Raw genomic sequence first — 12,008 nt, forward strand, 5'->3', positions numbered from 1 at the left:
GAAGCCATGAGATACAGAAAACAGGAGATCCAACATAAAAGAGAGATGAAAGGTATGCCCAGTGTATGATGAAAAGGAATCCTGGGAAGGCACTGTCCAGAGTGGAGTCAAAGTCGGGGGATCCCGGGGGAAGATCACCTGGAAAAAAGTCAGAATTGTAGGCTTAGGTAAAGAGTTGACAAATGTAGAATATTGTATTTGGAGGCTGTTTGAGTGGGACGATGTAGCCATAGATAGAAAAGTAAGCAATAGGGGCTCCTGGGTGGCTTAGTCGGTTGAGCGTCCGACTTTGGCTCAGGTCACGATCTCACATTCTGTGAGTTCGAGCCCTGCATCGGGCTCTGTGCTGACAGCTCGGAGCCTGGAGCCTGCTTCAGATTCTGTGTCTCCCACTCTCTCTGCCCCTCCCCTGCCCATGCTGTGTCTCTCTCTGTCTCAAAAATAAATTTAAAAAAAGAAAAATTTTTTAAAAAAAGTAAGCAATAAAAAACACAAGGCTATTATAATATTCAAGAGAAAAGGAACTGTTTTACACAAAAAGAATTATAATCAGAATTTACTACATGGCTCTGCAGTTAAAAATATTGCATAACTATAATAATGGAAACATAACAATCACCTCATCCAAACACACGATAACAACTGTAGTAGAGGGCTGGTCAGGGAGGCCCCTGGGTGGCTCAGTTGGTTGAGCCTCCAACTTTGGCTCAGGTCATGACTTTGTGGTCGTGGGTTCAAGCCCTGCATTGGGTTCTGTGCTGACAGCTCAGAGCCTGGAGCCTGCTTCAGATTCTGTCTCTCTCTCTGCCCCTACCCTGCTGGTGCTCTGTCTCTCTCTCTCAAAAATGAATAAACATTTAAAATTTTTAATTTAAAAAAATTCCAAATAGTGCTGTAGGCATGAAAAGTTGTGTCCTTCCTCTCTCATTTCCCATCCCTCTGTCTCCCTGTTTTTCTCCACAGGGGTAACCACTGCTGTGGAAACGAGAGCCTACTGTACGTATTTAACATCTTGACGACTGTTCCATGTCAATACATATGCCTCCACCTCTTTTTTGGCCACAAGGTATCCATAGAGACCATAATGTATGGTTTGAAGGATCCTTCTAAATGGTTAGCACCCAGAAGTAAGTATGACCCTCCAGAGGTCAGCCCAACGTGAGCAGGGCACAGGAAGACTGCTCAGGGCTGGTGATTAGGCATCACTCATTCCTGTCAGAAAGCTAAAGACCACTGTGTGAATCGGGGATCTTCACTGCTTCCCTTATACCTCAAAATTCTCCAGAGCCAAATAATTTGCCTTTGCTACACACACACGCGCGCGCGCACACACACACATGCACACACACACACACACACACACACGAAGAGAGAAATCAGTGTTCTCTAGATCTGTATCTGTAGGTAGATTTATAGATATAGACACACACACACACACACACACACACACACACGGAGGATTGGCTTCTCACTGGGGCTTATTAGCATATCAAAATGTTGACCCAACCTGAGGGAAACAAACACTCTTGTGTTGATTAAGGAGGTGACTGAAGAACTCCCCTATTTCTTCCTGTCCCTGTGGCAGCCTCTTGTGACATCTCATTCCTGTTGCATAACCCAGCAGGCTCAGGGCCTCCCACCTCTGTTTCCTTCCACCTCAGAGCAGCCCTGGAAAATCAATGGAAGGGACTATATCCCCTGATTAAGAACTTGCTTGCTTGGGGCGCCTGGGTGGCTCAGTCGGTTAAGCAGCTGACTTCAGCTCAGGTCATGATCTCACAGTCCGTGAGTCTGAGCCCCGCATCGGGCTCTGTGCTGACAGCCCAGAGCCTGGAGCCCGCTTCAGATTCTGTGTCTCCCTCTCTCTGACCCTCCCCTGTTCATGCTCTGTCTCTCCCTGTCTCAAAAATAAATAAACTTTAAAACAACAACAACAACAACAAAACCCCACAAAACTTGCTTGCTTGACCCTTAACATAGACTCAGCTCTTTCTGTGATTGGATCCCAGAATCTTCAGTTAGAAATGAGCTTAGAGATGATTTCTTCTATTTTAAAAATGAGGAAACAGGACCAGAGAGGGGAAGTGACTTGCTCACAGTAACACAGCAAGTGAGTGCAGATTGCTGACTTCTGGACAGGGTCCTTCCTTTGAGTATTTTCTTTCCATATTTGTCTCCTAATCTAACGGGGCTGTGTGGCTTGCCCAAGCCTCTCTGCCTATCACATTTCACCACATGGTCAATGGCCAGAGGGTGGGTGGGGGACTGAAAAAGGGAGAAAATGAGCCTTTACACCAGTGGTTTTGGTGGGGAGCACAGGAAAGCATTTGGCTGAAACGAAGGTTTGGGATAGACTGCATTTCAGCCATCCAGGGACTTTGGACAGTTACTGTTGCAAACACTCTAGAGTTCCCTCCTAAACATGAGCCTGTGTATGTGACACCTTGGTGCAGGAAGCCAATGATACCCGTGTTTAACAGGTGACCTGAGCCCCAGGGAACTATATGCGAGCTGGATCACACAGCATGGCCTAGACCAGGCCTGGGAGTCCTGGATCCCACTTTGCTTGGCCCAACCTCCAGAGAGGTCCTTAAAGGCTTTTGAGGGGTACCCATAGAGGATGGGCAGAGGGTTTCTTTAGTTGTTGGCAGAGCCTCAGGAGTCCTGTGACCTTCCCACCTGCTGTGAGTCACCAAGCCTGTCTGACACTTGAGCTCCCGGTGGCTTCTTTTCGGGCCCAGCTCATGTTCCTATCTGGGGGACATGCCCCAGCTTGGAGGTAACTGAAGACCCCTTTCTCCTATTAGAGATGGAAACTGAACCATAGCTTTTGGTGGGGCCCCTGGATATTCATGACAGGGTCACTGCTTGGAAGCAGGCTAAGAGAACATGGTATTATGGAGAGCAAGGGATGCTTCTTGCAGTTCTCTAAAGTCAATTGTGTTTGTGTGCCTCAGAGCCCTTGGACCTGCTGCTTCTCCTGCCTGAGGTGGGCTCAGCTCCCAGCCCCATCTCCTTTATCTGGAGAACCATCCTCACAGACTCACTCCTCTTAGCCATAATCTCCTCTGGGAGATCTTCTCTCTGAGCTTCTAACCAAAAAGCCTCTGGCTCCTAAAATTCCCCATTCCTCCCCTGTCTTAGAATTTAGCATCAGGTACTGAAATTACTGGTTTCAATATGTGTGTGGCCAAGTTCTATAAATGACCCACGTGTGTTTGAAAAGAATACATCTTGTTTAGCTATAGTGTGCAGTGTGCCATGCAGGGCCATTATATTAAGCTTCTAAATTGTGGGGTTCAAGCCTTTTTTTCCTTAATTTTGTTTTTGTCTGCTTGATCTGTCAATTATGGAGAAAGGTGTATTAAAATCTCCTACTTCCATGTAGGACTTAGCAATTTATCCTTATAATTTTGTCAGTTTATGTATGATACAAGTTGAAATCTTTTATTAGATGTATGCAGTCTTTTAATTTTTATATCTCTTAAAGATTTAAAAATATTTTAGAGAGAGAAAGCATGAGTAGGGGACGGGGGCAGAGGGAGAGAGAGAGAATCTGCAGCAGGCTCCACACTCAGCACAGAGCCCAACACAGGGCTTGATCCCACAACCTTGGGATCATGACCTGAGCCAAAATCAAGAGTCAGACGCTCAACTGACTGAGCCCCCCAGGGGACCCAATTTTTATATCTTAATTGAAACCTTTATCAATATGTTATGATGCTCTGTTTTTAATTATATCCTGACTTGTCCCCGCCCCCCCCCCCCCACTTATGTAACGAGCATTTTTCCTTTGGAAACTGAAGGACACCTATAGATGCTACATATGGATAAACTATAATTTAATGAACTTGTCCTCTATTATTAGGTATTTACTGTTTCCAATTTTTCACTTTTATAAATCACACTGTAGTTAGCATCTTCATATACAATTATTTCAGATTATTTCCTCTATTCCTCTATTCCTAGTAGTGGAATTACAAAGTCATGGCATATGAACATTTTAATGGCTTGTCATGTATGTTGTTTCTTCATAGCTGTTGGCCAAATTAGAATTTTCAATGCAGAGTCACCCAGTTGGCTCTCGTTGAACTATCTTTTCCTAAAATCCCTCAGTGTTTTTGGCTTCGTCTTTTTTGTCAATCAGGCATCCCCTATATTTGTGCACTTGGCAGACAATATATGTAATTGAGAACTTAAAATATCTCTGCTAAACATCGCCTGTTAGATTTGGCCCATCCCCTCCAACTTGCCAGTATCTCTTAGCCTCTGATTTGGCACTGACTGCCACCGACGTGGGGTCCATGTCTTCTGTAGCTTCACTCAAGTCCGGATGGAAGTGATGAAAACAGAACCCTATAAGGATATCGAGTTCTTTTCCAATAAGACTAATAGTTACAGTTTATTAAAGATTTACTAGGCACTAGGCACTACACATGTGTTAACTCATTGGATCATCACAACCACCACCCCCCGCCCCCACCACCACATAGTAGGTATTATGGTCACCATTTTAATATGTGGACACTGAAATTCAGAGAGAAGAACTCTAACTGGTCACCCTGCTCTAAGCTAGTGGAGCCAGGATACCCACCCTGAACTCGGGTTCTGGCCTGCGACCAAACCGCCACAGCCCTCCTCTAGAGGAATCTACCACCAGGTGGCAGTATAGCCAACGAGCTCAGGAACTTCACTTGAGAGCTGAAATTAGCCACAAAACTGCATTTTTTCCCCATAAAAGCAGCACTGACTCTTATTGACATGCCTAAAACTAGATTATTCAATAAAATAAACATTAACCCAGCAGGCACATTCCTCGGGGTAAAAAGATAATAAAATAAACAGACCTTTGAACTTGGACCTTTCTAGCCTAGATTTCATCAATATAATTCCTTGGGGGAAAAGGTCTGTTCCTAACTCATCTGCACTTGGATGATTCTGATTTGCTGCCCACTCCATGCTGCCTTTACCCCACCCCCACCCCCACCCCCCACCCCGCACTAATGCAGCCCCGCAGTAATCGCGGCTACAGGGCAGTCCTCCATTGGGAGAGCCTATCAGAATCTGGTTTAGAGAGGGGGCGTTCTCATCCGAGCCCTCCAAGGGGGTTCAGATAGTCCCGGTTTGGGGGAAAATCCCCGACTCAGAAGGGCGTGCCTCTTTCTGATCTAAGAGTCCACAAACCCCTCGCATTTCTTCCATCCTCCAGTCACAGTCTGAGATGTTCTGCCTCCTTAAAAAAGTAATTAAATAAATATTATTTTTTCTTTTTACAGTTCTTGAACAAGCATGAGGGTTTTTGCTCTCTGATTTCCCCCTCTTGATCAACAGCATATTTGAACACAAACACATGCTCATTTTGTCGAACTGTACTATATTTCAACAGAAATAGAACATAAATAGGATGTTGTTAACATTCCACTACACACTGGTTCTGCCTGGATGGTCCCGGGTTGAGCTCAAAGCCGCTCCCAGTGGAGTCCTTGGCTGTGAGCTGACGACCTCCTAGGGCTTGGGGAGGGTCTCTCTGCATCATCCCAGGCTGTACTGGAGTTAGGGACCTCCGGGAAGGGGTGGAAAGCTGGGGGGTGGGTGAACTAGGAGAAGCTGGGGTGGGGGGAGGGAGGGCGGTTTGGGGGCCCTAGGCTGCAATCCAAGGGTTCTGAAGTGGAGTTTCAGGCCTGGTTTGACTCCTGGCTCCACCTTTAACAAGTTCTGTGATTTCTGGTAAGTTATCTAAGTTTGCTGAACCTCAGTTTCTCAGTGCAAAGTGTGAGTACATATAGCACCTACTGTGCCGAAATGTTGTATTAGATAAAGTAATGCACATCAAGTGCTTAGCACAGTGCCCAGCTCGTGCTGTCCTAAGTGCTCAGTAATGTTGGCTATTGTTTGGTTTAAGTAAAGAATCAGAGACAGCTCATGAAATCATGGACCACTACTGCTCATGGGCCCACAGACACCATCATAGTTTGTGCTATGGTCTGAATGTTTGTGTCCCCCCGAATTTATATGTTGAAGTACTAATGCCCAGTGGGATGGTATCAGGAGGTGAGGCCTTTGGTCCCGAGGGTGGAGCCCTCATGAATGGGATTAGTGCTCCTATAAAAGACCCCACAGAGCTTCCTCCCCTGCTCTGCCAGGCAAGTACACAGTGAGAAGCTGGTAGTCTGCTACCCTGAAGGAAGAGGGTCTTCACCAGAATCCAACCATTCTGGCCCCCAGAGCTGTAAGAAATAAATTTCTGTTGTTTATAAGCCACCTAGTCTGTGGTATTTGTTATAACAGCTTGAAAGGAGTAGGAGAGTCTAATTTTCTTAAATAACTAAGTGTCTTGCTTTATCAGCTTGAATGAAAATAAGGAGCTATTTTTTAAGGTCTGAGTAAGTGATTCCAAGCAGCCACCATACTACTAACTAATGATGTTTTCCTATTATTTGTCAAATATACTTCAAATTTTTTTTAATGTTTATTCGTTTTTGGGAGAGAGAGAGAGACAGATCATGAGCAGGGGAGGGTCAGAGAGAGAGGGAGACTCAGAATATGAAGCAGGCTTCAAGCTGTCAGCACAGAGCCCAACGTGGGGCTTGAACCCATGAACCACAAGATCCATGACCTGAGCCGAAGTCGATGCTTAACTGACTGAGCCACCCAGGCGCCCCTGTCAAATATACCCAGTCAAATATACTTCAATAAAGCTTTTTAAAAATTGTTTAAATTTAGTTTTTGACTTTTAAAACTTATTATTTTTTAAAGAGAGAGCACAAGAAGGGGAGGGGCAGAGAGAGAGGGAGAGAGAGAATCCCAAGCAGGCTCCACACTGAGCACAGAGCCTGACGTGGGGCTCAAACTCACGAACTGTGAGTGGCCTGGGCTGAAACCAAGAGTTGGATGCTTAACCAACTGAGCTACCCCCAGGTACCCCCTTCAATAAAGCTTTTAAAAAATAAATTTTTAAGTTAAAAATTTTTAAAAAGCATCCAACCGATAATCAATCTAGAGACCCCTGGGTGCTTCCTAGTCATGGTCACTTCACCTCTGAGAAGATACAAATAGGTCAAAAGGGCCCTTCTTCATGTGGCTGCTGCTGAGAAAGCAGGTACCTAGCAGTGCAAGGCCATGTCCACTCAGGAAGCTCCTGGGCCTCTGAGGCCTGCCTCCCATGCTGCAGGTGTGTCTCAGGGCTCAAGACTGGGTTGAAGACTCCTCTCTCCGCAGGGTTATGGTCAGCCTCCGGCCAGCCTGGGCTCCCATGGAGATGGTGTTTTAGAGACTGAGCTCTTTGAACTTATCCGTGTACAGGCTCTCTTCAGCCGGTGCTAGTTTCCCCCATAGCTCATGAAAAGCAGCTCACCTTGAAGCTGGAGGCTGGGGCTCACTGCACTTGCTAGCAAAAAAAAAAAAAAAAAAAAGGCAGCCCAGTGATGCTATGAACCTTCCTCCCGCTCCTAGCCAGGATCAACTTGCCCTCATCATCAGAGCTTCTCCCTGTCCTCCCAAAACCCAAGTCGGATCCCTAAAACTCCAGAGGAAGTCCTTTCTCTCCCAGTCCCTAGGGCCACCATCATTCCTGCCCATTTCCTTCAGGAGAAACTAGCATCCTGCTGCCCCTGTGTTTTGATGAGGAAATTGAAGCCTGAGAGAGGGGAGTGGCCCAGGACACGCAGCTGGTCAGTGGGCTCAGCCCACGTGTCCTGACGCCCAGCTTAGAACCCTTTCCCCAAACCATAATGGGCCTAGGTTAGAATGGTGAAATTGGGAGGGAGAGAGAAGGGTCAGGGGTCAGGGGTCAGGAGTTTAGTTAAGTCAGTACTGCAGAGTGTTGTGCGGGCAGTTGAGTTTGCAGTTGGTGGGGTGGAAGTGACGAGGGGCCTGCTGGATGCTGGTTTTCATTTTTAGTAGGAACTTCCCTCAAGAGTTCCTCAAGAGTTGTGCAATTAGGTGCCTAATGAATCAGAAACACTTTTTTGAGGATTAGAAGGAAATACCCGGCACTGGTTTATGAGCTATAGGGCTGTTTAAAAACCAAAACCAAAACCATGAAGTCTGGGGACTGTGAATTCCACTCATTTGCATATGAGCTGCCATTAACTTGTAGATTGAATTTGGGGCCCTAACAAGGCGCACATAAAATTAAATTAACTAATTAGTGCAAATGTCTACAACTGCTCTCAGGACAATTACTCAATGAGGGAGCAGTGAGAACCTAGAACCTTTGAAAAATCAGGCCCTTCTTTTCCCAGGCAGCTTTATAAATGTGGAGTTGCAAAAAGCACAGAGACAGAAAAGGCACCAACACCACCCCAGAAGCCCGCAGGCTGTCGGGTGGGGTCAACACTTCACCATCAGAAACCAGAGACCACCCTGTCCCGATCTGGTAAGGCCTGACCTCCCTACACTGCAGACCCTAGATCCCCTCTTCACGACACTCTTCTTTATTGAAGCCGGGAGCAGCTTGGCATCAAGGTGCTTGGGTACAGGTGGGCAGCCCGTAGGGACATTGACTCCAGTTTGGAGCTTCTTGGGGTCAAAGCGTGAGGCATCCCAGCTGCTCGGAGCACTTCATCACAGACCTGTGAGAAGAAATCTGGGGAAGACAGCTGTTGCCCCTCCTTCCACATTAAGGCAGTGGGTCCCAGTGTGGCCCCTGGACTGGTACCCTCCAGGTGAGTCTGAGGTGTGTTTGAGGTAAGGAGCTGGCCCTAAGACTTCCTGGGACCGTACTAGCTTTGTGGCTGAGCGTGTGGATGTTCCATAGACAGGCCTGCGCTCCAGTTCTGGCTTTGGGTGGATGGGACTAGGGTGAGGCCACTGGACACCTCTTGTAAGGCATAGATTGTAAGAAGGCCCTGCTTCTCTGGACCTTGCAAGCAGTTCAGCACCTGAGAAAGAGGTGCACCCTGGCACCAGTCCCCTTGATGGCCTCACCCTAGTCCCAGCCTGGTAGGTATGCAAATTTGAACCTTACAGAACTCAGTTCTGGTTCTTTTGGTCTGGGATGGAGCCTGGGAATATGCATGTGTGTCATTTATGGAGTTGAGTTAGTCTGATCATCAGCTGGACTTGGAGATTACTGGCTTCACTTCTCTGAACATCAATTTTCTGGTCAAACAGGGTAAGAGTATCCTTCCCACAGGGTTGTTGTGGGGAATAAACAAGATAATGCATGTAAAGAGCACTTCGTGTCAGCCTAGCATTCAGTAAGCACCCAACAATGGTGGTGAGGGAGGAGTTCCTTGGGGTGCCGGTGGGAGGGTGGGAGGGTTCACCCCAGCAATTGTGTGCCCTATCTCTCTTCTGACTGGAGCTCATCCATCCTGACTGGAGGACCTCCTCCTCCCTGAGGGGGAGGGGGTTGTGGTGCCTGTGTTAACCCCATCCTTGCCAGGAGTCTGGTTACAGACTCTGGCGATAGGACACAGGATGGTCTGGACACCCTCTGGAAGAGGAGCTTCGGGTTGTCCCATACAGTGACATTCTGCGGCAGCAGGCTCTCCCCTGAGCCCAGGGAGGAAAGGCAGTGTGACTGTTTACTTAAAGTAAACAGGAGTCAAAATGAAAGGAGAAAGGGGACAGACAGTTGTGGAAGACCAACTAAGTGCAGCTGCGCTTATAGTCTGTCTAATGAAATTGTCCCAAGAACCGGAGAGGTAGGTAGTATTATCTTCCACATTTACAGATGAAGAAACTGAGATGCAGAGAAGTTAAAGCTGTTCCAGACCTCAAGTTTTTTGCCTCATGTGGTGATGTTCAAACTGTGCTCTGTGGAACCCAGGCCATTTATGTCACTTTGGGGGCCATTATAGGGGCAAGGAAGGGACCCAGCCCCAGCTTGGACCCCCACTCTCTCTTCAGCTGTCGCATAGCCTTTAACTGGTTTGGGCCCTGAAATAAGATTCTTCCAGGATTTCCTGGCTGACAAACATGTTGAAAAGATCACTGCCCTGCACCATCCGTCGTCTTCCTGCAGACTTTCAGGTGTCAGTATATGCCCCAGGCAATCCCAGACTCAGTGCCACATGATCTGAACATGACGTTCTTCAGGCCTCGGCTTAAACTGGGGGAGTTAATGTGAAAGATACTAGACATCTAAGTGAATGTGAGACAGAATTCCCATATGTCTTGAATTTACAAAGAAATTTGAAGAACTAGTTCCACCTCTCTTGGACTCCTCAGACAGATCAGAGATATGAAAATTGTTTAGTGTGTGGGGAGAGAGGATGGTTTGCAAAGAGATTTCCTCAGAGAGCTCTGCTGTCACGCTGAATCCCCCACCTTGACCACGTGGGAAGGAAAGGGGTGCCATCTACTTCACCTCCAACCTAGTCGGAAAGTCTTCTGTGGGGCTTACCAAGTGTTTCAGTTACCTATTGCTGTGAGAGAGACCACCACAAAAACCAGTGCCTTCAAACAACTATAATCATTGATTGGTTCAAAATTTTAGTATGTGGGCCAGGCTGAATGTGGACAGTTTGTCTGCTCTGAATGGTGTCAGCTCCAAAGTGACTCACTCATCTGGCTGGCAAGCTGGCACTGACTGATGACTGGGAGTTCAACTGGGATTGTTGGCCAAGGGGTATGGTTCTTCTCTATGTGGCTTCCTGGGCTTCCTCATAGCATGGAGGCTAGGTGCCAACAGAGAGGAAGAGGAAGGTGCCAGTCCTCTTAAAGGATGGGCCCGGGACCAGCAGAGTCCCTTCCAGCACACACAGTTGGGTAAGCAGTCACAAGCTAGCTTAGATTCAAGGGGTAGAGTAATAGATTCCTCTTCTTGATAGCTGGGTGGGCGTGCATATAAAGGAAGGGCAGGAATGGATGGTGGCCATTTTCGGAGAGGGCAACCAAACCACAAGACCTCTGGAGTTGAGGGGGTGTGTGGAACCTGGTAGCTATTGCCCTTTTCTGGAGTAGGATGGACTTGCACTGATTCAGGGCTTTGGGGGCAGAGCCAGGAGCTTGCTGGTATCTTAGGATCATTCTGGACTTCACTGGAGCCAAGGGAAGTGTGAGTGTTTCCCAAGGATCAGAAGTGGACTAAGCAGAGGAGTGAGCCCATGGGGCCTGAGCAAGAAGCTCAAAGTAAGATATCATGAGTGGCCACCCAGAAAACAGATGCATCATGTGTATCGAGGGAACTATGGGAGGAAGGTCCTAAGTGTGGGAGTCTTGAGCAATCCATAAAAAAATACATAACAGAAATTCTGCTCTAACCCTGTCTGCCCTGAGAGTACAAAGCTGCCATGTAGCATGTGACTAGGCCCCTTACCTCCTTTCCTGCCCTTTCCCCTCATCTGGTGATGATGGGAACAGCCACTGTGAGGTGGGGACATGAGGGGTACTGGTTGAAGGAAGAAGCCTTTCCCAGAGACGCACCAACTTCTGTGAGAGGGGAGAGACTCTGTTGTTATTTTTTTTAATGTTTATTTATTTATTTTGAGAGAGAGAGTGTGTGTGCACCAGTGGGGGAGGGGCAGAGAGAGAGAGGGAGAGAGAGAATCCCAAGCAGGCTCTGCTGTCAGGGCAGCAGAGCCCTACATGGGGCTCGATCCCAGGAGCCATGAGATCATGACCTGAGCCGAAATCCAGAGTGAGGCGCTTAACCAACTGAGCCACCCAGGTGCCCTGAGAAGACTCTATTTTAAATGAAGACTGAAGAGTGACTAATATATAACCACTGAATGATGTTGCCTCTCACAACTAAAGTGACGATAACTGGGCACAGAAAAATCATGAGGCCTGCTGAGTTTTCATCCTGTAGCAGAAGAAAAGCTTTCCCCACTGAATAAAGTTTAAAAGGTAGTGGGAAACCAAAAAAAAAAAAAAAAAAAAAAAAAAAAAGGTTTATCTAGTCACGAACAATGCCTGTTCATCATAAAGGTGCAGTCAATGAACAGTGCCCCAGCAGATCCCAGCACTGGGTCTGCCACTCCACAGCTGGAATGGGGCCATGGTCCCACAGTCCGAAGGCCATGGTGTGGAGCAGGGCAGAGAGCTAAGTGTTGTGCAGG

Source organism: Neofelis nebulosa, chromosome 5, assembly GCF_028018385.1.
Source record: "Neofelis nebulosa isolate mNeoNeb1 chromosome 5, mNeoNeb1.pri, whole genome shotgun sequence".
NCBI classification, from domain to species: domain Eukaryota; kingdom Metazoa; phylum Chordata; class Mammalia; order Carnivora; family Felidae; genus Neofelis; species Neofelis nebulosa.